Below are 25,568 nucleotides of genomic sequence, written 5' to 3'. Positions count from 1 at the left end.
CACCCTTTCAACTTGCGCGGCAGCTGTGAAAGATCTAAGCAAGTTTGATTTATGCATGTTAGATATCTTGATCAACGTACTTCATTCTGCTCTCAATAAATTTGTTCATCAAATTCCAACCATCTCTCCCCTGCTCATACACTCCCCGCTGGTCCAGAAGTGCCATGATTTTGAAACTGGCATGTGGTCAAGTGGTTAAGGCATCGGACTAGCGACCTGAAGGTCGCGAGTTCGAGCCCCAGCCAAGGGAATGTGTTGTGTCCTTGAGCAAGGCACATAATCACACATTGCTCTGTGACGACACCGGTGCCAAGCTGTATGGGTCCTAATGCCCTTCCCTCGGACAACGTCGGTGCCGTGGGGAGGGGAGACTTGCAGCATGGGCAGCTGCTGGTCTTCCATACAACCTTGCCCAGGCCTGTGCCCTGGAGAGTGAAGACTCCAGGCACAGATCCATGGTCTCGCAAGACTAACGGTGCCTTTATTTTTAAATCTCTCCAATTGTCTTGTTCCCCTTCCTGTGTCTCTGTAGTCCTTGCAAGCTCAAGTGGTTGAACTTTGCTCGCCTCCAGCTCTAGCTTTGCTGACTTCACCTCTTTGCTTGTGATGGAACTGAGGTGTCTGGAACCCAAGTTTTGGAAGACCCTCTATAATCTGTAGCCCATTTAAGACTCTCCTTGAAGGTCACTTTTCCCGTTACCTGCTTTATTACCAATATGGGGCAGCATGGTCATGCAACACTCACAGCACCAGAGACCTGGGATCAGTTCCCGTTGCTGTCCGTAAGGAATTTGTCCATTCTCTCATGACCATAAGTTTCCTCTGGATGCTCCGGTATCCTCTCACATTTCAAAGACGTCTGGGTCAGTAGGTAAATTGGTAACGTGGTTGCATTTGGGTGGCCTGGGCTCGTTGGGCCAGTAGTGTGCTGTATCTCTTAAAAAAAACAATTCATTCATTCCGATTTTCTGATAATGTGCAGTGCCTTATGATATAAAACATGTTGTTGTACACCCAACTTTAATCATGTGTGTGTGTGTGTGTGTGTGTGTGTGTGTGTGTGTGTGTGTGTTCTCAACAGAAGAAAGCAGAGTGCTTGTTTTTGGTAAAGAGTTACTCAAATGACACTGCTGTGGGCTCTCCTGTGCAGCACAGTGGCACAGAGGTTAGCATAATGCTTAGTGTAGTGCATACTTGTAAGATCAGGGTGCAATTCGCGTCTCTTGACACTAAGGACTTTCTACATTCTTCCCTTCATCTGGATCCTCCGTTTCCTCCCACCTTACAAAGGCACAAGGGTTGGTAAAGGTTAATACGTTGTGGGCATGCTATGTTGGTTCCAGAAACATGGTAACATTTCCAGGCTGCCTCCTCAGACTGTGTTGGTTATTGATGCATGGTGAAGCATTTCACTGTATGTTTTGATGTCTCGATGTACAAAAGACAAATAATGCTAATATTTAATCTTCTTGTAGATAAGTAATAGTTCTTCATTTGTCCACTATTTTTTTCATGTGCAGTAGATTTCCACAACAAATCCCCAAAATCTGGGAGCCTAAACTCAAAGATTCCTGCTATGTTTAGTGTGTGCTTGGAGGTCCAAAGCTCTACAGTACAAAAATGAAAATTGAAAAATGCTGGCAGATCAGGGCAACAACAGTAAACAGAGAAGTAGTTAGTATTTCTGAGCAATGACCTTTCATAGAATTGGTGAACTTGCTGGGTGGAAATTGACCTCCACTTTTCCGAGTGAGCCCACTCAATTAGATTAACAGCATCTTGGGACCTGGTGAAAGGCAGCAAGTCAGTGAAAGCCTCCCTTTTGTTTGCTAAGAGGAATTTTATTGCAATTTTCTGTATAGCTGAATTCTGGCAAATTAAGTTTGAAAAGTGCGGAAATGAAATTTAATTGGTTTGAGATTGTCAGGAAGTATTACTGGTTTTTGGAAGTCATTTGACTATATTTAATTTCTTCTCAAACAACAGGAATTCTGCAGATGCTGGAAATTCAAGCAACACACATCAAAGTTGCTGGTGAACGCAGCAGGCCAAGCAGCATCTATAGGAAGAGGCGCAGTCGACGCTTCGTCAGGGTCTCGGCCTGAAACGTCGACTGCGCCTCTTCCTATAGATGCTGCTTGGCCTGCTGCGTTCACCAGCAACTTTGATGTGTGTTGCTTTAATTTCTTCTCTTCCTTTTACTTTTAGAAATTAAAGAACTTTATAATTGTACCTAGTTTCCTCATAACTCTTATTATGCTTTGATAAAATAATGTGTAAACTGTCTCCCAAAACTTGCCAAGTAGAATTTAAAGCAACACCGATAAAAATGGTGGAGTTACTCAGCAGGTCAGGCAACATCTGTGGAGAGGAATAAAGTGTGGCGATTCATAAGAATATAAGAATTAGGAGCAGGAGTCGGCCACCTGGCCTGTCGAGCCTGCTCTTCCATTCAATAAGGTTGTGGCTGATCTGGTCATGGACTCATCTCCACCTGCCTGCCTTTTCCCCATAACCCTTAATTCCAACCTAGTCTTAAATATATTTACTGAGGTAGCCTCCACTGCTTCAATGGGCAGAGAATTCCACAGATTCACCACTCTCTGGGAAAAGCAGTTCCTCCTCATCTCCATGCTAAATCTACTCCACTGAATCTTGAGGCTATGTTCCCTAGTTCTAGTCTCACCTACCATTGAAACAACTTTCCTGCCTCTATCTTATCTATCCCTTTCATAATTTCTGTGTTTCTATAAGATCTCCTCTCATTCTTCTGAATTCCAGCAAGTCTAGACCCAGGCGACTCATTCTTTCCTCATAGTCTAACCCCCGCATCTCTGGAATCAACCTGGTGAACCTCCTCTGTACTGCCTCCAAAGCCAGTATATCCTTCCTCAAGTATGGAGACCAGAACTGCATGCAGTACGCCAGGTGCGGCCTCACCAGTACCCTGTACAGCTGCTGCATAACCTCCCTGCTCTTGAATTCAATCCCTTTCGCAATGAAGGCTAACATTCCATTTGACTTCTTGATAGCCTGCTGCACCTGCAAACCGACTTTTTGTGATTCATGCACAAGAACTCCCAAGTCCCTCTGCATAGCAGCATGCTGCAATTTTTTTACCATTTAAATAATAATATGCTATTTCATTTTTTTTTACAAATTGGATGACCTCGCATTTACCAACATTATACTCCATCTGCCAGACCATTGCTCACTCACTTATCCTATCTATATCTCTCTGCTGGCTCTCTGTATCTTCTGAACAATTTGCTTTTCTACTCAATTTAGTATCATCAGCAAACTTAGACACACTACACTCAGTCCCCTCTTCCAGATCGTTAATGTTTATCGTGAACAGTTGCAGGCCCAGCACTGACCCCTGTGGCACATCGCTCACCACTGATTGCCAACCAGAGTAACACCCATGTATCCCAACTCTCTGCTTAGTTAACCAATCCTTTATTCATGCTAATACATCACCCCTAACTCTTTGCATCCTTATCTTATGAATAAGTCATTAAAGCGGCACCTTATTGAATGCCTTCTGGAAATCCAAGTAAATAATGTCCATCTGTTCCCCCCTATCCACTGTGCTCATTATATCTTCAAAGAACTCCAGTAAGTTTGTCAAACAGGACCTGCCTTTGCTGAAACCATGCTGCATCTGCCTGATGGATCCATTTTGTTCTAGATGCTGCGCTATTTCTTCTTTAATGATAGCTTCAAGCATTTTCCCAACTACAGATGTTAAACTAACTGGCCTATAGTTACCTGCCTTTTGCTTACGTCCTTTTTTGAACAGTGGCGTGACATTCACCATCTTCCAATCTGCCGGTACCTGCCCAGAGTCCAGAGAATTTTGGTAAATCATCACCAAAACCTCTACTATAACTTCTGCCATTTCTTTCAGTACCCTGGGATGCATTCCATCAGGGCCAGGGAACTTATCTATCTTCAGGCCCACAAGTCTGCTCAGCACTACCTCTTTAGTGATAGCTATTGTAGTGAGATTCTCACCTCCCATTGCATCCATAACGTCTCTCTTTGGCATGTTAGACATGTCCTCATCATGAAGACTGACACAAAATAGTGATTCAAAGCCTTGGCCATTTCCTCATTACCCAATATCAATTTTCTCTTCTTGTCCAACCACCTTTTTCCTCTTTATATAATTATATAAACTTTTACTATCTATTTTTATATTTTGTACTAGTTTATTTGCATAATCTAGCTTCCCTTTCTTTATTGCTCGCTTAGTGGTACTTTGTTGCTTTTTAAAGTTTTCCCAATCTTCCAGTTTCCCACCTCTCTTAGCAATTTTGTATGCATGAGCTTTTAGTTTGCCCAAGACCCTTCATCCTCTCTCTAGATGCTGCCTGACCTGTTGAGTTCCTCCATCATTTAGTGTGTGTTACTCTGGATTTCCAGCAACTGCAGAATCTCTTGTGTTTATCAATTAGAATTTTTTTTCTTTTCAGATTACAAGACAAGTACAAGGTGAACTTCCTGCCTTACAGGAAATTTCAACAAAGATCTACCTTCTATGGTAGTTAACAATCAACTATCAGATTGTTTTTCACCATGTGTTTGTGTGTGTGGGGTGGTGGGGGGGAAGAGGTATCTATCTTTAGGTGTCAAACAACATACACAAAATACTGGAGGTATTCAGCAGGTCAGGCAGCATCAATGGAAATGAATAAACAGTTGACTTTTTGGGCCGAGGCCCTTCTTCAGGACTGGAAAGGAAGGGGGAAGAAGCAGCAATAAACCTTTTAGCAAAGTCTTGTTGCAGAAAGTTGACTTGAAATGTGATCTTTCCACCTCCCAGTTATAGAATTATACCAAGGGGAAGGAGTGGCAGTCTTTTAATGGAAAGATTTAAATGTAAGGATGCATTAAACGATTAAATTTCGCTTCCCTTAAGGGCAAAGTCCACTGCTCAAGACTGGGGTGAAAAATATTGCTGACATAAGATGCTAATTCCAGGTCATTTACAACCTCCCCACAAAAACAAGAAATACAAGAAATTGTATTTGTCTTCTATTTTTCATGAGCTCTGGCCATCCTGAAGTGGATTATGTGAATAACTAATTCACTGAAATAAAACAGAGATACCAATTGGGCCATGTGCCATCTTTGTAGAGAGGGGGAAGGAAAGGATTATTCTCTGAGTTCAGGCACCGTTCAACCAAAGGAAGGACAATGAGCTGAAGTATTAATCCTTCCCCTTCTCCACATGCAGCCTCACCATGACTGTCTGCAGTGCAGAAGCTTCTCAGCCATATCTACATGAACAAGATGTCCATTTAGTCCCAGTCCCTCCCCTGTTCTTTCTCCACAGCCCCAAGTAGAGAACAGATCATGAAATGCGGAATTGTTTGTAATAAGAGAATGAAGAGCTCCACTTCCCTTTCCCAGGATCCTGATGTCTCTATTGTCATAGATCCGTGCTTATGGGCTGGTCCAGATGACGTTCAGGGTTGTGCCCAGAACTGATGGAGGGTCTCGATCTGAGATGTCTTCTCCATAGATACTGTCTAACCTGCTGAGTTCTTCCAGTATTTTGTGTGTTATGTGAAGCATGCTAGATCTTTAGGCTATCTCCTGAATGGTGTTTCATCCAGCAGTAAGTAGCTTGTTTTTTTCTCTTGGGTGCAGTTTCAAAATCTATTGAGATATATTTATAAGTGTGGAATTATTGTCCTGCTACTTTATGACCATTTGACCATAAGACATAGACTCTCCCATTCTGGGAAAAATCCTCTCCATGTCCACTCTATCTAGGCCTTTTAATATTCAGTAGGTTTCAGTGAGACCCCTTCCCCACCTCATCTCAACTCCAATGAGTGTAGCCTCAGAGCCATCAAATGCTCCTCATAGTTAACCCCTTCATTCCTGGGATCATTTTCAAAAACCACATCTGGACTGTTTTGAATGACAGCACATCCTTTCTTAGATAAAGGGCCCAAAACTGCTCACCCTACTCCCAAGTGCAGTCTGACGAATGCCTTATAAAGCCTCAGCATTATATCCTTGCTCTTGTATTCCAGTCAATAGACAATAGGTGCAGAAGTAGACCATTCGGCCCTTCGAGCCTGCACCGCCATTCTGAGATCATGGCTGATCATCTACTATCAATACCCGGTTCCTGCCTTGTCCCCATAACCCATGATTCCCCTATCCATAAGATACCTATCTAGCTCCTTCTTGAAAGCATCCAGAGAATTGGCCTCCACTGCCTTCTGAGGCAGCGCGTTCCACACCTCCACAACTCTCTGGGAGAAGAAGTTCCTCCTCAACTCTGTCCTAAATGACCTACCCCTTATTCTTAAACCATGCCCTCTGGTACTGGACTCTCCCAGCATCTGGAACATATTTCCTGCCTCTATCTTGTCCAATCCCTTACTAATCTTATATGTCTCAATCAGATCCCCCCTCAATCTCCTTAATTCCAGTATGTATAAGCCCAGTCTCTCTAACCTCTCTGCGTAGGACAGTCTGGACATCCCAGGAATTAACCTAGTGAACCTACGCTGCACCTCTTCCACAGCCAGGATGTCCTTCCTTAACCCTGGAGACCAAAACTGCACACATTACTCCAGGTGTGGTCTCACCAGGGCCCTGTACAAATGCAAAAGGATTTCCTTGCTCTTGTACTCAATTCCCTTTGTAATAAAGGCCAACATTCCATTAGCCTTCTTCACTGCCTGCTGCATTTGCTCATTCTCCTTCAGAGACTGATGAACAAGTACTCCTAGATCTCTTTGTATTTCTCCCTTACCTAAATCCACACCGTTCAGATAATAATTTGCCTTCCTGTTCTTGCTCCCAAAGTGAATAACCTCACACTTATTCACATTAAACGCCATCTGCCAAGTTTCTGCCCACACACCCAGCCTATCCAAGTCACCTTGAATTCTCCTAACATCCTCATCACATGTCACACTGCCACCCAGCTTAGTATCATCAGCAAACTTGCTGATGTTATTCACAATGCCTTCCTCTAAATCATTGATGTAAATCGTAAACAGCTGTGGTCCCAATACCGAGCCCTGTGGCACCCCACTAGTCACCACCTGCCATTCTGAGAAACACCCATTCACTGCTACCCTTTGCCTTCTATCTGCCAACCAGTTTTCTATCCATGTCAATATCCTCCCCCCAATGCCATGAGCTCTGATTTTACCCACCAATCTCCTATGTGGTACCTTATCGAATGCCTTCTGAAAGTCAAGGTACACCACATCCACTGGATCTCCTGCGTCTATCTTCCTGGTTACATCCTCGAAAAACTCCAATAGATTAGTCAAGCATGATTTGTCCCTGGTAAATCCATGCTGGCTCGGCCCAATCCTATCACTGCTATCAAGATATGCCGCTATTTCATCTTTAATAATGGACTCTAGCATCTTTCCCACTACTGATGTTACGCTAACACGGCGATAGTTCTCTGTTTTCTCCCTCCCTCCTTTCTTAAAAAGTGGGATAACATTAGCCAATCCTCTCGAAATGAATGCTAACATTGCTTTTGCCTTCCTTACCACCAACAGTATGCAAGGACAATCAAAGAAATTTCAGTGATTTCTTGAAGATCAAAACTGTGATTGGGGTATTTAACTAAATTTTGCCTGTTAGTTTTGTGTTAGTTTATTGCCATTTACGTCAGGATAGTGAAATTCCTTGCATGAAACTGGGTGGTAATAATAAATATAACATTAAATGAAGTGAGTGCACATCAATAGAATGGTGCAAACTGATGCTGTCCACAAAGAAATGTTAACATGACAATAACAGAAGAGGTAGAATTCTTCCAGCATTTTGTGTGCGACGCTATGGATTTGTGGAGATGTACTCCCGCAGTAGATTTGGTCCAGTGATGATGAAGGAAAAACAGAAAATAAAATATGAAGTCTGCATATTGTTTGACATAGAAAGGTGGTGCTCACATGCCTGCTGGCCTCATCCTGCTTGGTAGAAGTCGTGGGTTAGACTGGAAGAAGTGAAGATACCTTGATTGAGAACCCTGGTATATTTTGTGTACGTCTGGCCCTTGTGTTTGCCAGTGGTGGAAGCCCTGTTTCAGTTCCGAATTTGAGTCTTGTCGTCTGCAACCAGTCACATTTCCTTCCTGTTCTTGTGCTGCCTTCATACTTTCTTGCTTTCGCTATGAGAGTTGTGGCCAAAGCAGAGGAGGGTGTTGGTGTGTCCAACGACCAATAAGAGCTGCAGTTGCAGAGCAGAGGGGTTGGGTAAACGTGAGCTCTCAACAGTAAGTCAGTTGGGCTTTCCAGACTGAGAATAGGCCAGAAGCAGATTGGAGATCAGATCAATTTGGGTGGCTGCTAGATGTTAGTTTGGAGAGATGTTGAAGAGAGTTGATCAATATGAAAAGGATTGAACACCCACACTAGTGCAATATAGACCACTACAACACAGAAGCAGGCCATTTGGCCCATTTAGTCTGTGCCGAACTATTATTCTGCTTAGTTCCATCGAACTGCACTGGCATCATAGCCCTCCATACCCCTCCCATTTATCTACCTATCACATTTATTGTTGAACTTGAAGCTGAATCTACCAGTTGTGCTGGCAGCTCGTTCCACACACTCACCACCCTCAGAATGAGGAAGTTCCCCTCATGTTCCCCTTAAACATTTCACCTTTCACCCTTAAGCTATGACCTTTAGTTCCAGTCTCACCCAACCTCAGTGGGAAAAACTTTGATTTTTTTTTGTAAGTTTGATTTTTGATGCACCTAATAAACACTCTTGCAGTAAAGTGAAAAAGTAACTCCAGCAATTTTTTTTGTTTGGTCATAACCCATATATCTAACACAAGGAACCTTTGCTATAACTCAGGTCCTCAAGTCCTGGCAACATCTCGTAAATTTACTGTTCTTTAAAATTTTGCTTTGTGTACATTGCCTCCTTCCAAAATATTTCCTTTCTCCCACAATTTCATCTGGCACAGCACTGAGCTGTGGAATTCTCTCCCTGGCTCTCCCTGACATCTCAGGATAAAGAAAGATTAGTTTAATTTGTCACATTGTACATAGAAACATCAAAACACACAGTGAGGTGTCTCTTTTGTGTCAATGACCAACATAGTCCAAGTATGTGCTGGGGACAAGTGTTGCCATGCTTATGGTGCCAACATACGTACTTGGGCCCTTGGCTCCCAATGGAGCATGGGCCATCAATGACCTCTCGTCTCCATCATCCTCTGAAGTTGATGGCGTGCTTGCAGTTCATCAATGCTTCTGCAATCCATTGTATCCATTGTACAGGGAGTTGACCTATATAGCTTCTACCTGTTGGCCGGCCTTGCCCATTTCCACCTCTCACGACAAGGACGTAGGGTTGAACTTTGGAGAGGTGTGGTGCTAACATACCATGCCTGCAACTTACTTATTCCAACTGACATATGTTTTGGAATGTGGGAGGGAACTAAAGCACCCAGAGGAAACCTAGGCAATCAGAGTGAGAACGTGCAAACTCTTTCCAGACAGCGGTAGGAATTGATCCCTGATCGGTGATCACCAGCACGAAAAAGCATTATGCTACTGTGTCGCTGTATTTCCTCCTTTCGTTACCTGTTCCCAGCATCTTCTTGGTTGTAATATCTCTTGTCACTGAAGATCCTCTTTTGAAGCAGCTTTGAATGTTTTACTCTTGTTAGGTCAGATAAATGTAGCAGTTCTTTGAGGAAACCTGGTATATTGTACCGGGTTAACGTATATAAATACAGTCAAGTTGAAGATTGCATGTCACACATCTCTTGCATGTACCTCAACCACAGGAGGGAACAAGAAATAAAACCTATGTCAATCTGTGGTTTGAGATGGTGTGGTGATGAGAGTAATGAGAAGAAAGTACGTGCTGTGAAAGGAAGAAAATAGCTATTAAAAGGAAGAGAAATTTGTAGAACTACTTGAAGGTTCAGAAAGTATCTGAGGAGAGGAAAAGCAGTTCATGCTTTAGGTCAGGGATCTTTTAGCAGAGCTAGATATGGTTAGAAAACATGTCTTAGGTTGCTGAGAAGGGAAGGGAACAAAATGAACCCCCTTGCCAGGGTATAAATGAACGAAAGAGAAACTGAGTGATACCAGTGCTCTTGGTAGCACTTGATGCATGGCATAGAAATGCCAATGCCAGGAACTGAAAGGTTCAAAGTTAGTTTTATTATCAAAGTACATGTATGTTACCATATACAACCCTGAGATTCACTTTCCTGTAGTCATAATCAGCAAATCTAAAGAATAGTGACTATAGCAGGATCAATGAAAGGTCAGCCAGAATGCAGAAGACAACAAATTGTGCAAATGCAAAAATAAATAAATAACTTGAGATAATGAGATGGTCCTCAAAGTGAGATCATTGGTTATAGGAACATCTCAATGATGGGGCAACTGAGTGTAGTTATCCCCTTTTGTTCAGGAGTCTGATGGTTGAGGGGTAGTAACTGTTCTTGAATCTGGTGGTGCAAGTCCCTTGGCTTTTGTACCTTCTACATGACGGCAGCAGTGAGAAGAGAGCATGGCCTGGGTGATAAGGGTCACTGATGAATGATGCATTTCATGTGGTCATGCTCAAATCCATAGAAAATGTTGGGTACAGCCTGTTCCATCACAGGCAAAGCTCTCCCCATCGTTGAGAAAATTTACATGAACGTTGTCACAAGCTCCAGGTGCTCCTCTAGCTTCTTCCATCAGGCAGGAGGTACAGAAGCCTTAAGACCCACATCACCAGGTTCAGGAACAGTTACTGTATTACCCGACAACCACCATTCTCCTGAACTGGCATGGATAACTGCATTCTCCATTACTTACCAATATGGGTTAGTAAGTTTTGGGCATGCTATGTTAGCACTGGAAGCATCCACAAGCGTTTCAATGTATACGTGTCAAATCTAATCTTTAATCTTTAATCTTTATTTTTCGCATGTTTACTGTTACTCTTTCCACAGTATCCCCAGCATTTTCTAATTTTATTGCATGTTTTTTTGTTTATGGTTTTCAGAGACGGTTTGCAAAGATGATGCAAATTTTTTGCTTTTTCCATCTGAGGGGTTGGAGTCTTGCAAATGCTTCGACCGTTCATGGGTTCAAATCTCATTGCAAGTAGTACAGACCTGCCTATATGATTCTGAGAGGTAATAAAGAGTTAAACTAAGGCACTGTAAATAGAGTAGGAGATTTATCTATGGTGTTTTGTGAACCTTTCTACACTTGTCAGTGTCATTATCTCTGTTTGTGGGAGGATGCCATGTGGAAGTTACTTATGTGTTTACTACATCATAACAGAGACTCCACTTGAAAGTGTTAATTTGGTTGTAAGCAGTTTAGGTTGTTTAGGAAAGGATGTGGAAGTTTTCTCTTTTCAAAGTCAAATTAAATTTATTATCAGAGTATGTATACTTTATACTGTATACTTTATTTTCTCAATTCTTTGCAGGCACTTACAAGAAAATAAAGAAATAATGTTTATTGCTCTCCATAGTTATTGCTTGACCTGCTGAGATCCTCCAGCATATTTCTGTGTTGTAAATGGTTAGCATAACGCTTCACAGCGCCAGAGTCTGGAAATTTGGTGTTCAGTTCCTGCTGCTCAGAGTGACCTTTGTACCTCACAAGAGAAAATCTGCAGATGCTGGAAATCCAAGCAAAACACACAAAATGTGGGAGGAACTCAGCAGGCCAGGCAGCATCTATGGAAGAGAGTACAGTCAACATTTCGGGCTGAAACCCTTTAGTAGGACTGGAGTAAAAAAGATGAGTAGATTTAAAAGGTGAGGAGAGGGGAGGGAGAAACACAAGGTGATTGGTGAAACCAGGAGGGGAGGGATGAAGTAAAGAGCTGGGAAGATGATTGGTGAAAGAGATACAGGGCTGGAGTTGGGAGAGTCTGATAGGAGAGCACAGAAGGCCATGGGAGAAAGAAAAGTGGGGAGGAGCACCAGAGGGAGGCTATGGGTGGGCAAGGAGATAAGTTGAGATAGGGAAAGGGGGATGGGGAATGGTGAAGTGGGGCATTACCAGAAGTTTGAGAAATTGATGTTCATGCCATCAGGTTGGAGGCTACCCAGACGGAATATAAGGTGTTGTTCCTCCAACCTGAGTGTGGCCTCATCGCAACAGTAGAGGAGGCCATGCATTGACATATCAGAATAGGAAGTGGAATTAAACTGGCTGGCCACTAGGAGAGTCCACTTCGTCAAGCGGACGGAGCATAGCTGCTCGCCAAAGCAGTCTTCCAATCTACCTTGAGTTTCACCGATATACAGGAGGCCACACCGGGAGCTCCAACAGACTCACAGGTGAAGTGTCGCCTCACCTGGAAGGACTGTTTGGCACCCTAAGTGGTACTGAGGGAGGAGGTGTAGGGGCAGGTGTGGCACTTGTTCCGCGTGCAAGGATAAGTGCCAGGAGGGAGATTAGTGGGGAGGGTTGAATGGATAAGGGAATCACGTAGGGAGAGATCCCTGTGGAAAGCAGAAAGTGAGGGGGGAGGGAAAGATGTGCTTGTGGATGGGATCCCGTTGGAGGCGGTGGAAGTTCTGGAGAATTATGTGCTCGATGCGGAGGCTCGTGGGGTGGTAAGTGAGGACAAGAGGAACCCTTATCCCTTGTAGGGTGGCGGGAGGTAAGAGCAGACTTGCATGAAATGGAAGAGATACGGTTGAGGGCAGCATTGATGGTGGAGGAAAGGAAGCCCCCTTCTTTGACAGGGGAGGACACCTCTGTCATTCTGGAATGAAAAGCTTCATCCTGAGAGAAGATGTGGAAGAGACAGAGGAATTGTGAGAAGGGGATGGTGTTTTTATAAATAACAGGGTGGGAAGAGGTATAGTGCAGGTAGCTGTGTGAGTCCATGGGTTTATAGTAGGCATTAGTAGATGAGCTGTTTCCAGAGACAGAGACAGAGAGATCGAGAAAGGTGGAGGAGGTGTCGGAAATGGATCAGGTAAATTTGAGGTTATGGTGAAAGTTGATGAAGTCAATGAGCTCCACATGGGTGCAGGAAGTAGCACCAATGCAGTTGTCTTGTAGCATAGGAAAAGTGATGGACGTGTAGGCCGGAACATAGACTGTTCCATGTAACAGGCAAAAAGGCAGGCATAGCTGGGATCCATGCGAGTGCCCATGACTATACCTTTTGTCAACACCACTTCATCCACTTTGCCTCCAACTTCCAGCCGGCCTTCAAATTTACCTAGTCCATTTCCGACTCCTCCCTCCCCTTTCTTGATCTCACTGTCTCTATCTTCGGAGACAGCTTATCCACTGATGTCTATTATAAACCAACAGACTCTCACAGCTACCTGGACTATATTGCTTCCCCCCACCCCCCCCATTACTCATAGAAACGCCATCCCCTTCTCTCAATTCCTTTGTCTCCGCCCATCTGCTCTCAGGATGAAGCTTTTCATTCCAGAATGAAGGAGATGTCCTTCTTTTACAAAGAAAGGGGCTTCCCTTCCTCCACCATCAATGGTGCTCTCAACTCCATCTCTTCCATTTCACGCAAGTCTGCTCTTGCCCCATCCTCTCGCCACCCTAACAGGGATAGGGTTCCTCTTGCCCTCACTTACTATCCCACCAGCCTCCGCGTCCAGCACGTAATTCTCTGGAACTTCCACCATCTCCTGAGGGATCCTACCACCAAGTGCATCTTTCCCTCCCCCCTCCCCCCTCCCCCCCCCACTTTCTGCTTCCCACAGGGTTTGCTCTCCATGTGACTCCCTTGTCTACTCATCCCTCCCCGCTGATCTCCCTCCTGGCACTAATCCTTGCAAGTGGAACAATTGCTACATCTGCCCCTACACCTCCTCTCTCACTATCATTCAGGGCCCAAACAGTCCTTCCAGGTGAGGTGACACTTCACCTGTGAGTCTGTTGTGGTCATCTACTGTATCTGGTGCTCCCGGTGTGGCCTCCTGTATATCGGAGAGACCCGATGTACATTGGGAGACCGCTTCACCAACCACCTACACTCCGTCCACCAGAAGAAGTGGGATCTCCCAGTGGCCACCCATTTTAATTCCACTTCCCATTCCCATTCCGATATGTCAATCCATGGCCTCCTCTACTGTCGCAATGAGGCCACACTTAGATTGGAGGTGGAGGAACAACACCTTATATTTCATCTGGGTAGCCTCCAATCGGATGGCGTGAACATCGATTTCTCGAACTTCTGGTAATTCAACCTCCCCCCCCACCATTCCCCATCCCCCTTTCCTTCTCTCAATTTATTTCCTTGCCTGCCCATTGCCTCCCTCTGGTGCTCCTTCCATCTTTTCTTTCATCCATGGCCTTCTGTCCTCTCCTATTAGATTCCCCCTGTTCTAACCCTGTTTCTCTTTCACCAATCAACTTCACAGCTCTTTACTTCATCCCCTCCCCCTCCTGGTTTCACCTATCACCTTGTGTTTCTTTCTCCCCTACCCCCCCCCCCACCTTTTAAATCTACTCCTCATCTTTATTTCTCCAGTTCTGCCGCAGGGACTCGGCCCGAAACATCGACTGTACTTTTTTCCATAGATGTTCCCTGGTCTGCTGAGTTCCTCCAGCGTTTTGTGTGCATTGCCAGGTCTTTGTGACCATGTGTGTTTGCTTCGGGTGCTCTGTCCAAATACGTAGAAGTCAGTGTTAGTAGGTCGTGACTACGCTGTGTTGGCACCGGGAGTATGACGACACTTGCGGGCTGCCCCCAGAGCATCCTCCAACTGTGTTGGCCTTTGACATGAGTGGTGCACTTCACTGTGTTTCGAGGTTCTGAAGTACATGTGACAAATAAAGCTATTTCGATATACCACCTAAACAATATAATATAAAGCTTTTTAACGTGCAATTTTCTGGTATGCAGACTATGTCCCAGTTCGGACTCCTTTTCCTCCTAATTTGATTGTTATACGTCTTCACTATCAGAGCTACTTGCTTTCATCTAGAAATCTACTTCCTGTATCCAGTTTCATCATTGATCATCAGTCCAATCCTTTCTGACCTACATTAGCACCCGGTATGGTAAAACCTCTTTTTAAGTACTAATCCTGTGTTTTAAATCTTTTGCTATGGCCTTGGACTCCGATCTCCAAGCTCCTCCCATTAAGACTTCCTGTCTGATTTCTGTATCTGTGCCTTCAGAGGGTGTTCTCTCGGCTGCCAAAATCCTTCAATTCCCTCCCTTAGTATACTGTTCCTATGAAACATCGTGGAGGATTTCATAAAGAGTTGGAGGATCTAAAAAAACTGCACTGGCCTCCCCACCATTGAGGACATTTTCAAAGACCAGTGCCTCAGAAAGGTGGCATCCATCATTAAGGACCCCATTACGCAGGATGTGGCCTCTTCTCATTGCTGCCTTCAAGGGGGAGGTCCAGGAGCCTGAAGACACTTACTCAATAGTCATTGTAAATTATCCTGTGATTGGACTAGGGTTACATAGATAGGTTACTGGAGTGCGGCTTGTTGAGCTGGAAGAGCCTGTTACGCGTTGTATCTCAAAATTAAAAAAAAATTATGTATTGTTCTGTACTGTTGCCATTAAACAACAAATTTTATGATGTATGTGAGTGATAATAAGACATAGGAGCAGAAGTAGGCCATTTGGCCCGTCATGTCTGCTCCACCATTCTGATTCTGTTGCTTGTTTAAGAGTATTCATAGTGTTGGCTCTTGACTATTCCTACTGCTTCTGGGAGAGAACTGGAGGATTATTACGGCACACAAGGCCACCCTCCCTTTTCCCGATAGCCCTGCAATTATTTTAATGATTTATTTATGCAGCTTAATGGAAGTGAGTCCATGATGTGGTGAATCAGCTTGAATGTTAAAGTGAGTGGTGACTAGAAAGTGGGGAAAATTAGTGTGTGTCTGGATGGAATTATTTTTCCTGTGGGTGAAGTGAACTTGTACTCTGCAATTACGAGCATTAAAACATATTAATTAGGCACAGGAGTAGGCCACTCAGCCTTTCGAACCTGCTCTGCCACTCAAGATTATTTTGTGCTTTTGCCTACTCTTACTAACCATATGCATACTTGTTTGCTGAGTTGTAGCTACTGCTGCCTTAAAAGTATTCAACACTGTTTGCATAGTCCTTTTAGCAAGACTTCCAAAGAACTTGTGACGTCTTTAGATGCATAAAAGAAATTCAGTTTGTCTTTCTTACGTGGGTGAGTCTTTATTTTGAAATGGTGAAACTATATTCTAAATCTTGCCATAGTAGGAGATACCCTCTCTGCATCCATCTTGTCCAGACTGCTGAGGATCTTGCATGTTTCAATCATATTCCCTCCTGCTCTTCCAAACTCCAGTGGATCACTGTAAACACAAAATTCTTCAGATGCTGGAAATCCAGAGTAATACACACAAAATGGCAGGAGAACTGAGCGTCTATTCAGAGTCCCTTCATGCCAGTATTGGCTCGAAATGTCAACTATTTATTCCTCTTCATAGATGCTGCCTGACTTGCCAAGTTTCTCTAGCATTTTGTGTGGGTCGCAATAACTGCTCCAACCTTTCCTCACAAGACATCCCAATCATTCCAGGCATCAGTCTGATAAACCTGAGAATTTCTTCTTAACCATCTTTCCTTACAAAAACCTTGGTCTGAGAAATCTCTGCCCATGTGGTCTGTGTTGCTGTTTGCAAATATGCCCCCTCTCATGGGGGAGAAGATACAAAACCCAGAATATGATTATTGCTAGATAGTTCAAAGTTCAAAAAGTTCAAAGTGAATTTATTATCAGAATACATACACTCTATCCTCATTATATGCGAGGGATACGTTCCTTGAAGTTGACGCATAATGTGACATCGCATAATGTAAATAATTATTTAAATAGAGAAAATAGGCATGTGTTCCAGAGGGCTTCCTAAATATGTTTTATCTGTAATTTATTCACATTTTTATACCAATACAACACAAAAGCAGTACTACAAGACAACATTTATATTATATTTCATCAATTTAAGGTAATATTCAATGTAATAAATCATAGAAAGTTAACATCCGAGGGTGTACATTACTCACCAACAGTGGCAGCTGTGTTCACTCCGGGAGATGAGTGGTTGTTGTGGTGTCGGGCAGCTTGACATGGATAAGGTGGATGATTGTGGTCGTCAGGATCATATCAAGCACAGTAAGGGGTGAAGACTCACAGAACTCTTAGAACTGCCGGCAGCAGAAGATGATACCTCTTTGAATAACGTGGTAAGGGTTGTTTGCTTGGCAGCATTTGGTTTTTCAGCATAAATTTGCTTGTTGGGAAGAAGGGTTGACGGCAGGGAACGACTGAAATGCTGACTCCGTTCTAAACATGGGTCCATGTCCATCGCCATTTGTGCCAAGTGTTCCGACTTCCACCATTCCCTCACCGTTGGTAAACTCCCGGGATTTTCAAAATCGTCTGTTGCTTGCAGCATCTGAGGGATAGTTTGCCGTAAAAAAAAACGCCTTGAATGTGGATCACACCTTGGTTGAGTGGTTGAATCAGCGATGTTGTGTTAGGCAGCAGGAAACGCACTGTTATGTTAGGATGAATGCTGTCCAAATGTTTAGGATGGGCTGGCGCATCGTTAAGCAACAAAAGAACTTTAAAGGCAAGATTCTGTTCCCGGCAGAAGCGTCCCAGAGCTGTGTTACCTTTCAGCTGATGCCGCGCTGTTTATAATTGTTAAAGCGGTTCTCTGCCGCTCGGCTGACGGCCCAGGACATGACATCGGACGCTTAGGAGGCATAGTTAAATATTTCAAGCACAAAATCACTGCACTGTAGGTAAAACCAGCAGAAGTTTAAGATCGCGCATCCATACCTTGCCAAAACCAATGCGAGAGTGGCGGGAGTGAAATTGTGAGGCGTGCACACATGACTTGTATTGGCGGGAAGGCAGTGCTCCTCGCATAACTGTGAATTTTGGACGCATATAACGAGACGTTGGTAGAAATAGGTTCCTCGCATAACTGAGTCCGCATAGTCTGAAGACGCATATAACGAGGATAGGGTGTACACGTCACCATATACAACCCTGAGATTCATTTTCTTGTGAGCATACTCAATAAATGTATAATAGAATAATAACTATAATGGAATCAATGAAATACTGCACCAACTTGGAATTTCAACAAAACACAACTAACTGTGCAAATATAAAACAAAAGGAAAAAAATAATAAATTGATAAATAAATAAGCAATAAACATTGAGAATGTGAGGTGAAGGGTCCTTGAAAGTGAATCCATAGGTTGTGGGAAGAGTTCAGTGATGGGGCAAGTGAAGTTATCCCCTCTGGTTCAAGAGCCTGATGGTTGAGAGGTAATAACTGTTCCTGAACCTGGTGTAGTGAGCTTTGAGGCTCCTGTACCACTTTCCTGATGGAAGTATCAAGAAGCTGCCCCTAGAGCTGGGGTCCATGGGCCCCTCGGTTAATGGTAGAACTCCACGGCATCAAAAAGGCTGGGACCCCGCCCCCCGCAGGAAAACCCTAAGTTCAAACGGTTGTTAATGAAAATGACCCATTTCACTGTTTCGATGTACATGTGATATTGTGAATCTGAAGCTCAAACGCTTGTACTACCAGCTGAAGGGCAGCTTCTACCCTGCTTTTGTAAGACTATTGAATAGTCCCACAGATAGGCTCTTGACTTCACAATCTATCTGTAATATTTTATTCTGCATTCTTATGTTTTATCTTGGAATACCTCAAGGCACTAATGAAATGATGCATATGGTTGGTATGCAAGACAAGTTTTTCTTTATTTCTTTGTACATTTGATAATAATAATCCAACTTACTAATTTAATTTCACCTACCCTGTTTTGTAGTCTCTCAGCACAATCCTCTGCCCTTAATTAAATGCATCTATACCATTCACCTCAGCTGCTGTTTAAGGCAGCTATTGCTACATTCTTGCTTCCTCTGGGTGAAGTTGTTTTCCTGAATCTCTTATTGAATTTATGAGAGAATTGATTGCATTTGTTTATGATTCTGGAACTCCTCCTCAAACGAACACCTGCCCTTTTAAACACTTGAGCTCGGTTCTTCTCTTTTCCAGTAAAGGAGCCCCCGGCCTTTCCTGGTGGCTGCTGTGATTTCATGCAGAACTCTTGTACATTTCATCCACCGCTCCCATGTGCTGTTTGAAAGTTGGAGATTATTGCTGCACAGAGCAATGCCCAGTGTGGTATTTTGTCATAGTCACTGTTGTCTTTTTCTGTTCCTGTTAGCTATTACGGTGCTTCGTAGATTTGGCACCAAGGTAGAAATATTTGTTTGAGTGTGAAAGTAATGATTAAGCAGAGATGATAACCTCTGTCCAGATATGTTATTACAATAGAGAAAGTAAATGCAAAGCCTATCTCTGGCTAGGGCTCGTCATGACTCCTGAATGACATGATCATTCTTTGCATACATGCAGTACCTTGCAAGTAGAATGCTGACTTACAAGCAGTCCTTAGCAGCAAGCACCAAGTGCATTCTGGGAAGAGTCTTAACAACACACACGAAATGATGGAGGAACTCAGCAAATCAGGCAGCATCTATGGAGAGAAATAAACAAAAAATCAGTATCAGATTTACTATCACTGGTGTATGTTATGAAATTTGTTGTTTTGTGACAATGGTACAATATGTAATAAAAATGTAAATTACAAGCAGCAATATATTTTGAAAAGTAAGTAGTACAAATGTGAGAGCAAATAAAAGAAAAATAATATTGAGGTAGTGTGCATAGGTCAGGGGTCCCCAACCACGGACCCGTTTAATATTGACAATATTCTTGCGTACTGGCCGACGGGGGGTGGGGGGGTGGGGTGTTCAAGTAGGTTTGCCAACTTTCTCACTCCCAAATAAGGGACAAAAGTAGCAGTCAAATACGGGACACTTGTATTTACCCTGAGAAAGACTACCATGACCATGAAGCCTGGCGCGGGCACCTGTGTGCGTTTGTGTGACGTGCACATGCGTGTACGTGCCAATTTTTTCCCCTACAAATTGGTTTTGGCTTAATCTTCTCGATTCTGTTAAGTGAAACTACACTGTACATACATTATTTCTACTTTATATAGGCTGTGTATTTATCATATCATTCCTGCTTTAACTATATGTTAGTGTTATTTTAAGTTTTATGTGTTATTTGGTATGATTTGGTAGGTTATTTCAAGTTCAACAGTGTGTGACAGGGAATGAGGAAAGGTGAAGCTGACTTATATCATTTCATATCACCAAGTCATATCGTTTCCTCGTGGACTGGTAGCACATGCTTTGCGGCCTGTTGGTTGGGGACCGCTGGCATAGGTTTATTATTTGTTCAGAAATCTGAAAGCGGAGCGGAAGAAGCTGTTCCTAAAATGCTGAGTATGTCTCTTCAGGCTCCTGTACCACGTCCTTAATGGTAGCAATGAGAAAAGAGGGCATGTGCTGGGTGAAGGGGCTCCGTAATGTCGGGTGCCTTCAATGATGTCCTCAGTGTTGGGGAGGCTAGAATCTATGATGGAGCTGGTTGGGTTTGCTACTTCCTGCAATTTTTTTCTATCCTGTGCAGTTGCCCAATACCAGATGTTGACATAACAGTCGATGTTTTCATTAGGAGTGGAAAGGAAAGGTCTTGACGAAGCCAGAATAAGATGTTGGGAGGAGATGAAAGTGAGAGCAGGAAGGTGGGTGGGTGGGGGGTGGGGGAGGGGGATGAAGTGAGAAGGTGGGATGCGATAGGCAGAAAAAGTAAAAGGTTGAAGATGATGGAGTCAGATAGGAGAGGAGAGTAGACCATAGGAGAAAGGGAAGGAGAAAAAGGCCGCCAGTGAGAAGTGGTAGGCATGTGAGTAGGAGAGGTGAGAAGGGAGTCAGAAAAAGGAATGCAAGAAGAGAAAATGGGGGGAGGGGGGAGAATTTACCAGAAATAGTTTCGAAAACATGAGATTTTGCAGATGCTGGAAATCCAGTGCAGCACACACGATGCTTTAGAAACTCAGCAGGTCAGGCAGCATCTAAAGAGTGAATAAATATTTAATATTTTGGGCCAAGGCCTTTCATCGAGTTTGGAAAGAAAAGGGGCAAACGCCAGAATAAGAAGGTAAGGGGAAGAACATGACAAAATTAACACAACTGAGTGTTTTGAATCGGCTTACTATGGTATCCAGAATTCTGCACCCAGGATGGCCCACCCACCGCTGAAATGGAAAGCATGCAGTGGCATGTGTCGGGCGTCTTCCATGTTCTATGTTTAACCCTTTATTTGACCATTGTGTAACCAGTGTAAATCACTTGCAGCATACAAAATGCTGAAGGAACTCAGCAGGTCAGGCAGCATCTATGGAAAGGAATAAACAGTCAATGTTTCAGGCTGAGACCCTTCTTCAGAACTGGAAAGGAAGGGGGAATAAGCCAGAATAAGAAGGTGGGGGATGGGAAGGCGTACAAGCTGGCAAGTGATAGGTGAAGCCAGATAAGGGGGAAGGTGGGAGAGGGAGGGGATGAAGTAAGAAGCTGGGAGGTGATGGGTAGAAAAAGTTGAAGCAGAAGGAATGTGATAGGAGTGGAGAGTGGACCATAGAAAAAGGGGAAGGAGAAGGGAACCAGAGGGAAGTGATTGGCAGTAAGGAGAAGAGAAGAGGTGAGAGGGGAAGCAGAAGGTTACTTATGACCATATTAGAAACTCGAGAGACTGCAGATGCTGGAAACCCGGAGCAACACACAACATTCTGCAGGAACTGGGTGTGTTGGGCAGCATCTGTGGAGAGAAATGGACAGTCAATGTTTCAGGTTGAGACTCTTCATCTTGAGGTACGAGAGAAGAGGGGTGCGGTGGCGGGGTTGTTCAAAGTGGCAAGGTGGGTTGAGAATAGAGGAACAACTCGTATGGAACTTTGGGCTTTTAGGACGGCACAACTAAATACTCAGTACAACATTATGGGCTGAAGGGCGTGTCCTGTGCAGTATAGTTCAATGTTCTGTGACTTTTGGCAAGAAAGCCGTGATAAACCTTTGTAACAGTAGCTTGGCTACAACCGTTTTCCTAGCACCATGCCTCACCAAGATGAAAGGTGCGAAAGAGTTTTGCCAAAAAATATTCCAGGCATGTAGATAGGATGTAGAGCTTGGTGTCGCCGTCTTATCCACATCTGATAGGAGGAGGAGAAGATGGCAGTGTGACACAGCTTGCGCAGCGACTCCGGTGAATGATATCTGTAATCTGTCAAGTAGGGTACCGTGCACAATTCTGATTTGATGGAGACGGACGTGAGAGAACGGAGGAACATCTGGAGAAACTTCTGAAATGCCTTTTTCACTGCCGCTGTTACTGTGTGATCCGGAATCTCTGGAGGGGAAGGCCCCGAATCCTTGGCTTTGCTTGTTGCTCAGCGGCCGGGACGGGATCGAAGTGCTCGGCAGAGATGGTTCTCGGTGCTTGGTGTTGAAGGGCTGGTCGGAGGCTCGAAGTTTTCAGACGGACTCGGAGTTGGCTGGGGTTGGGTGCTTCCAATGCATCGACAGTTGTCGGTGCCTGGAAGTTTATGGCAGAGAGAGTTTCTCTCTTCTGCCGCCTGCTATCGGGGACTATCAGGAGTCGATCGGAACTTTGAGACCTTTTTTTTACCGTTCCCATGGTCTGTTCTTTATCAAATTATGGTATTGCTTTGCACTGCTGTAACTATATGTTATAATTATGTGGTCTTGTCAGTGTTAGTCTTTGATCTGTCTTGTTTTCTGTGATATCACTCTGGAGGAACATTGTATCATTTCTTCATGCATGCATGCATGCATGCATGCATTTCTAAATGACAATAAACGAGGACTGAGTGTCCTCATAATCTAATTTAATCTAATCTAATCTAATATTGTTTAACTTTGTACTACCTCAAGGCACTGATGTAATGGAAGGCTCTGCGTGAATGGTATGTAAAACAAACTTTTCACTGTACATGTGACAACAATAAACCAATTCCCCAGAACAGAGGAGAGTGTGAGGGAATCTGTTGGATGTATTTGGGCACAGGACAGAAGGATTGGAGTTTTGGAGCAAAGAATCAGAAGTGACATCTGGAATCTTTTTTTTAAGCGGTTAGAGTCTGGAATGTGTTGGACCCGGAGGTTTTATTTATTTCTTTAGTAATACGGTGTGGAGTAGGCTCTTCCAGCCCTTTGAGCCACGCTGCCCCAGCAACCCCTGACAAACCCAACTGATGCCAACCTAATCACGGGGCCACTTACGATGACCAATTAACCTATCCAGCATGTCTTTAGACTGTGGGAGGAAACCACAGCACCTGAGAAAGCCCACACATTCCACGAAGATGTACAGAGGCTCCTTACAGAAAGGCTGAACTCCGGAACGCCCCGTGCTGTAATAGTGTCGCTAACTGCGATGCCACTGTGGCACCCTGATCCAGAGGTTCCTTGCAATACAGGAATAAGCCGTAACATTTGGTGTTTATGGTTATTGTATTAGATGGTGCAAGAACAAAGCAAAAGACTGTGATTATCTCAGACTGGAAATGAAGCACATTCCACTGATAAAAGTTAACCCATGAAATGGTCAGATTTAAATGGTGAGACACCAGCTGCAGAAAAACTAACTTCTAGAAACTACAGACTCTTTTCAACTACAATTACGAGACAACATACTGACCAATTACATGTATGCAAGTTATTATGTACAAATGATAAGCATGCATAGGAAAGTTAAACTGCAAGAAACATAGAATTATATTGTAGAGGTTAGTCTGACATTATTACAGCTCGGGATGTTGGAGATTAATTCTGGCACCGTCTGTAAGGAGTTTGTACATTCTCCCCATTACTGCGTGGGATTTCTCCCACAGTCAAAAGACATGCTGGTTAGAAGGTTAATCGGTCATTGTAAAATGTCCTCTGGCTAGGCTGGTGTTGCCGAGCGGTGCTGTTTGTTGGGCCAGAAGGTCCTATACTGTGCTGTTTCTCTAAGTGAAAATAGGATTCAATTGTAGCCACGAATAAGGAGATGGATCAGTATGTAAAAGGAAAGATGTTGCAGGATATGAATCACTGGTCATGCCAAGACTGCAATTCAAACTTAACTTGTGAATTGTGAAGGTTTTTGGGAAGTCTGGAGAGCATAAAAGACAAAACCAAGAATACCGAGTATATACACTTGAGGAAGTCTGCAGACGCTGGAAACTAAAGCAACACACACATAAAAGTGCAGCAAGCCAGGCAGCATCTATAGGAAGAGGTACAGTTGACGTTTCGGGCCGAGACCCTCCGTCAGGACTAACTGGAAGAAGAGCTAGTAAGAGATTTGAAAGTGGGAAGGGGAGATCCAAGATGATAGGAGAAGACAGGAGGGGGAGGGATGGAGCCAAGAGCTGGACAGGAGATTGGCAAAAGAGATACCAGGCCGGAGAACGGAGAAGATCATGGGATGGGAAGCCTGGGGAGAAAGAGAAGGGGAGAGAGGAACCCAGAGGGTGGAGAGCAGGCAAGGAGTTATAGTGAGAGGGACAGAGGGAGAAAAAAGAGAGAGAGGAAAAAAAGGGGGGGGTGAATAAAAAATGTATTAAAAAGAAACAAATAAAGGATGGGGTACGAGGGGGAGGTGGGGCGTTAGCGGAAGTTAGCGAAGTCAGTATTCATGCCATCAGGTTGGAGTCTACCCAGATGGAATATAAGGTGTTGTTCCTCCAACCTGAGTGTGGCTTCATCTTTACAGTAGAGGGGGCCGTGGATAGACATATCAGAGTGGGAATGGGACGTGAAATTAAAATGTGTGGCCACTGGGAGATCCTGCTTTCTCTTGTGGACAGAACATAGGTGTTCAGTGAAACGGTCTCCCAGCCTGCGTTGGGTCTTGCCATTATATAGAAGGCCGCACCCGGAACACCAGACGCAGTATATCACCCCAGCCGACTCACAGGTGAAGTGTCGCCGAGTATATAGTTGCCTCCTTATCGTAAGCCCATAAATTATAATAAGCAGCCCATCAACACATCTGGTGGCCTTGTTATAGGAAGGAATGGAAGCTTTGTAGAGGGTGCAGAGGTTTACTAGGATGTTGCCTGGATTAGAGAACATGTTTTATGAGGACAGGTTGAGAAAGTGAGGGCTTTTCTCTTTGGAGCGAAGGAGAATGAGAGATGACAATAAGAGGTATTGATAGAGTGAACAGCTAGCACTGTTCTCTCAATTGAATTGACTTTATTACTTACATCCTTCATATACACGAGGAGTAAAAATCATTACGTTATGTCTCTGTCTAAATATGCAATGTGCAATTATAGTAATTTGTAAGAAATAGGGCATAATTTTAAGGCAATTGGAGGAAAGTATGGCAGGCAAATGGATGTCAGAGGTAGCTTCTTTGCACATAATGGTTGGGTGCTTGGAATGTGCTGCCAGGTGGTGGTAGAGGTAGGTACGCCAGGTGCATTTTAGAGACTCTTAGATAGGCACATGGATGAAAGAAAAATGGAAGGCTTTATGGGAAGAAAGGGTTAGATTGGTCTTGGAATAGGTCAGAAGATCGGCACAATTTTGTGGGCCAAAGGGCCTGTACTGTACTGTTCTATGTGCTACGGTGTGAAGATTATTATGG

At 43.8% G+C, this 25,568-nt stretch overlaps 1 protein-coding gene across 1 annotated transcript in view; it reads left to right on the top strand.

Moving 5' to 3' along the window:
• grk4 (G protein-coupled receptor kinase 4) overlaps window positions 1-25,568 on the top strand; it is a 185,187-nt gene that overhangs the window by 47,183 nt on the left and 112,436 nt on the right. The gene's annotated exons all lie outside the window — the stretch shown is intronic.

The sequence above is a fragment of the Mobula hypostoma genome, chromosome 5 (assembly GCF_963921235.1).
Source record: "Mobula hypostoma chromosome 5, sMobHyp1.1, whole genome shotgun sequence".
NCBI lineage: Eukaryota > Metazoa > Chordata > Chondrichthyes > Myliobatiformes > Myliobatidae > Mobula > Mobula hypostoma.
Note: the sequence above shows the minus strand (reverse complement) of the source record. Positions and strands in the feature narration are given on the sequence as shown.